The sequence below is a fragment of the Aptenodytes forsteri genome, unplaced genomic scaffold (assembly GCF_000699145.1).
Source record: "Aptenodytes forsteri isolate BGI_AS27 unplaced genomic scaffold, ASM69914v1 Scaffold69, whole genome shotgun sequence".
In the NCBI taxonomy this organism is placed as follows: domain Eukaryota; kingdom Metazoa; phylum Chordata; class Aves; order Sphenisciformes; family Spheniscidae; genus Aptenodytes; species Aptenodytes forsteri.
In genome coordinates, this window is record NW_008795885.1 from 5,132,467 (window position 1) to 5,138,127 (window position 5,661).

Genomic DNA, 5,661 nt, shown 5'->3' on the forward strand with positions numbered 1-5,661 from the left:
TTTTTAAAACTGGTTTTTGTAAAACATTTTAGCCACAATCACTCTCATAGTGTTTGCAAGAATTTCTCACAAGCATCAGTATCTCTGTCAGATACAAAGCAATGAGCCTGATTCCTATTTTCCTTGGTGCTAGTTACATTGTTCTGCTAATAATATGGAGAGACTCATCATCCCTTCTTTTGGAGCCTTGTACAATGATGTCAAAGTTTTAATATAAATGTGAATAACGTCTATTATTTTGTTCTCTGAAATGTGATATAGTTGACCTAATTAAGTGGTCAAAGACAATGTGAAAAGTTACCAAATCGTTTGGTTAAAAGCAATTCATCATTGTTTTAAAATATTTGCCACAATTTTAGAAATCTCTGTAAAAAATATGAAAAAAAACCCAAACCAAAAATTGTAGTGATGATTTTTGCCATCAGCATCACTAGAAAGCAAAGTAAGCCTGAAGACTGGGGCTGTTGAACTGGTGGTCCATGGGGCATTTCCAGCCCATGAGGAACCAGTGGATGCCAGCCCAGCACTGAGCACCTGGTATGAGATATACTGTCCCCTGTTAAAAGTCTTTCCATGGACCAGGTGTGCCTGTGGCCATGCTGGTTGCTCAAGGTGGAAGGAAAGAGGTGGGTAACCCAGGAAAGCCCCGGGGAGCCCTGCAGCTGGAGCCACACTAGACTGCCTCCTGCCCTCACACTTGCAGAAGAGGTGGTGACAACCGGGCCACCACGGCGGGGAGAGATGCTGCATGGGGGAAGGCTGGGGCAGGATGGGGAGATGCCCTTGAGGTCATTCCATGGCGCGTGGTGGTGGGGAGGCCAGGGCAGAGGGTCAGGAGCCAGGGTCACATTGAGGATATGAGGGGCTGGGGAAGAGTTGGGGGCTAAGTGGTTCTGCCCTTCCTCCCTTCTTCCCCCCTTCCTTCCTTGTTTAACCTTTACTGGACAGTAAAGATCCAAAGGTGCTTTTCCTAGGAGAGTTGTTACTCTCTCCACAACCCGCGCAGTCCCAGATGCTCTCATGGAATTGATTTGCCAGAGACAGAAATGTGTTTAATGAGTTAGCCTTAAAAACCTGTGCTGAATATTGCAAATAGCAGAAAGAAAGGGATATCTAATTGATATCTTTTTTTTTTCCAAAAAAAATTTATCTTTCACTAGTTCTATTTTACATTCTTTGGTTACAGCTAGTAGGTGCCCAAAAAAAAAAGACCTGAACAAAACTCCTTCATTTCCACATTGTATGTGAGTGAGTTACTCGACCACAATGAGGGGTGACTTTGTTGTGCCAATGGTTGTGTCCGTGACAGGTCAGTTTGGTTTGCACAGGTCAGCTCAGCACATGCTATTTTTTGGCAAACCCTCTGGAGAGTCTCCTGGCCGAGTACTTCCTTTTTGCCTGGATTTGCAAAAGCAAAAGGCAAACTGCCGTGTTGCCTTGTTACAGCTTAATGTGAAAATACACAACAGCAGACTGTGTTACTAGAAAGGCATGTAAAGAAGTATTTACAGGCTTTTGATCATGGTGTAGATGCCCCTAACAACACTGCCTGAAATGGTAATCTGTCACAGAGATAGTTTAGTGAGATAAAGTGAGATAATTTAATGAGCTTTAAAATATAAAAATAGGTTTTTTTCAGCTGTTACCAGTTTCTGTGTAAACATTTCCCCAAAGCTGAGCCTTCACCACGTGAATGAGGAACTGCTTCCACTGCAGCCAGGCTGGCAGGAGGATGGGGCTCAGCAGGGTGGCCCCAGCTCTGCCAGCCTCCTCTGGGGTCAGGTGCCCCAGCCCACCTCCCCTCTCCCACCTACGTGGTCACCTTTGCCCAAGGGAAAAATCCCCTTCCCCTGTGCCCATGCAATGGCAATAAGAAGACACCGTACCCAGGCCCTGGGATGGATTGTAAGAACCAGAGAAGGATTTTTTTGTGGACTCCATGTGTATCCCAGAAAGAGAAAATCACATTCTTCTGGTTATTTGGGCATTTCAAACCTGGCACGAGTGTTTAAAAGCCTTACGAGAAGTTCACTGCAAAGTTAGCTTAATAGACACTTCTCACAATTAAATATTTTAGACACCTTACATTTTTCCCATAATTCCAACAATAATTAGATCACAATATGGATTAATTTCTTGTCACATCCAATTTTTAGTGGCAAGATGTTTTGAGGGAGTGGAACACAAAACCAAGTTGCTGACATTTGTAAACTCTCCCTTTTGTTGTACACATAAACATAAAATAGCTGACATTTGGCTCTTTCATCCTTCCTTTCCTGCTTGTTCAGTGCAAATATTATCCAGACACACATGTTAAACAAATATCATATTATCTACAAACACAGAAATATAAATCTCATTGCCCTGGTCAGCAGCTCAGGACCAAACTATGCTCCTGAGCAAGCCTGATCCATAAGTGACCTTGAGCTAATTGATTTCCCACTCTGTTACATGAAGGTCACTATGCTTTCTAATCTCACAAAGTTTATTTATTTATAGGTAGCAATACTGTATCAATATCAAAAAGATAACCTCTGAATTGGTTTCATATATTTTTATGGGGTGGAATTGCAGGATGATTTATAAGCCAATTCGTGACACTGTTTTCTGGTCACTGTAATTGTACAAACATAATCAAGTGATAATGAGTTTTTCCATCTATTTTTCGTATCAAATGGGGTGCTGAAATTGACAATTTTCTGTTCAGTGGCAGAACTACAGCTTCTCTGAAAATTAGCAAGAGCTATGCCTGCCAGAACTCCATACTTCCCAGTGCAAATGCACTCAGCAGTGCATTTCTTCAGAAGTTGTGTCTTAGTGCTGTCATCTTTTAAAAAATACTGCGGGAGAGTTGGCTAGTAACAAAAGTGTCTGTCCTGTGCATTCATTGCTGAATACTAAATGCTCCAGTCTCTCAAGACCCCTTTAAATAAGAATGCTGCTATTTTATGCTTTAAGATTTTTGTTGGTATGTGAAAACATGAATAACCAGAAAAGCTTATGCTTTGCTTTAATGACAAGCTGCATTAAGTAATACGATGGCCTCTGTGGTGACTTCTGTAAGCACTGTCAATGCTCAGCACATCCCAGGATCAAACGTCTCATGAGAAAGGACCGAATTGATTCACCGTTTCTGCTTTCTTACTGAATGCTTTTATTTTCCTGCTTTCTTATTGAATGCTTTTATTTTCTTTCATAAGCAAGTAAGACTCCAATCACATAAAGTGAAGAGATTATGGAGAAATGGCAGAAGTAGCTAATTAGAAGAGCCATTCTCCTCTGGGAGCTGATTGTGGAAGAACTGCACGCTCTAAGGCCCTGATTCAGGGACATATGTCAATACTGTGGATAGTGCTTAATCATGAAATCAATACTTCAAATTAAGTGCACGTGCTTACCACTTGGCCCGGAGCTGGTTTGCAATAGCATTTCCATACTGTTTAAGAACACAGTGCTAATTTCCTTTGAAACATTTTCTTATTGTCTTATTATTCAGCTCTCTACAGACCTGCTTTTCCCTCATGAGCCTCAGTAAAATCTGAAGAGATTGTTACTGATTGTGACTTTGAACCACTTGGAGAGGGGAAACCTTTGGCAAAACATTTAGCTGTGAAAGGGTTTACAAGCCTTGACTTCCAGACTCATCCTCAGCAACTAGACACTGGTGACAGTGGAGGATTCCCGAACACATTTTCTTGTGAGCAGCAAAACTGGCCAGGACTTACTTATGTTTGGGATTTATTTTTCCTTTCTGATGGTATCAGCAGGCAGGAAAACATAATATATACCTTTGGCTCGCTTGGGTTTTGTCAGCGTCTGGGCTGTGCAGCCAGTGTGGCAGGTTAGCCACAGCACAGGCAGAGACACCAAAGCAGACTGAAAGGCTTTGAGCCTTTGCTAAAATCTAGTCTGCAACTGCAAAAATTGAGAGGCAAAAAAACCTCCTAAAAACAACAATGAAAAAAACCAACCCCAAACCTATGAGAGCAAAACAGAGTTTCGGATGTTGACTCTGACATTTAGAGATCCCAAACTGGTCCATGTTGCACTGAGGCTTTCTTCTTACCTTGCCAGACTTCGGCAGTCTCCAATACCACACCCGTTGTTTATCCTGCAAGCTGGCGACCAAGCTGTTTGTGACAAACCTGTTGCATTTACTCCATCTTGGAGATGCTGGTCTGACCCTAAGCTGGTCAGGAATCCAAGGCACAAAAGTTTCACTGTACAAAGGGTAGGCAGACTGGAAAAAAAAATTGTGTACGCTTTTTCTAATTCTGGGCTAAGGTATAGATGTGACAGAAATTTGATGTGATAAAATTTGACTAAGGTAAATATGTGTGTGTATAAAGATGTAGGAGGATAAAGGTAAACACCAAAGACAGGGCAGAGGTCTGACATCTGAAATAATGAGCCACAACAGGTGAGAATAGCAGCAGTGATAAGAGACATATTTAGACTGCAGGTAATGCTAGGAGAAAAACACTGTTCTTATTTCTTACGGGCAAAGCTGGCTTCTCTTAATAAATTAATCTTTTCTCAGATACAGCTGTGCATGGAAACTCTGATAGCATGCAGTTTAAGTGATATATTTTATGGATGTCTGTAGGGCAGTTACTTTTTCCCAAGCAGGACAGTTCATTTTGAAGCGGCCTTTGCAGGAAGAGCACATGTAACTGACTTACTATTCATATCGTGCTTGCAGTATGCATGCAAGTGTGCTTGCTCTCAGTAGCCTGACACTGGATCTCCACCTTCTGAAACCCAAGCTGATTCTGCACATTTGCTTCAAAATTAGCAAGTGGTTCACTCCAGCATGGTAGCAATGGCAGAATACCAGCCTGAGGACACCTGGAACAGCATCTCCTAGAGCTAAATGCACAGTATGTATTAAACCCAAGTCATGATGTCACACCCCAGATAGTATTAATGGGGAAAAAAATTAGGTTTAACTGACGTACAAAGCCCACCCAGAAATACCAGCCTGTGAAAAATGTTCCCTTGCCTGTTTCCAGGGGCATGGAGCTGTGATGAAGCCTTTAGCATAGCCTGTGAAGATGTCATCTTATTGGCAGCCTACCCCAGCCACTTGTGGTCTCACCATTTGGAAACAAGCTATGAAGACCCCCTCCAGAGATGCTATCTGCTTGGTTATTATCAGTTACTTAATTATCCTGATTTCAGCTGGGGTAGAGTTAGTTTTCTTCCTAGTAGCTGGTACAGTGCTGTGTTTTGGATTTAGGATGAGAATAATGTTGATAACATATGGATGTTTTAGTTGTTGCTAGGTAATGCTTACACTAGTCAAGGACTTTTCAGCTTCCCATGCTCTACCAACTGAGAAGGCTGGAGGTGCACGAGAAGCTGGGAGGGGGCACAGCCAAACTGGTCAAAGAGACATTCCATACCATGTGATGTCATGCTCAGTGTATAAACTGGGGGGAGTTGGCCAGGGGGCAGTGCCCGCTGCTGGGGAACTGGCTGGGCATCAGTCGGCAGGGAGTGAGCAATTGCATTGTGCATCGCTTGTTTTGTATATTCTTTTATCATTATTATTATTATTATTAATTATTATTTTCCCCTCCTTTTCTGACCTATTAAACTGTCTTTATCTCAACCCACAAATGTTACTTTTTTTTTCCCCAACTCTCTCCCCCAACCCCC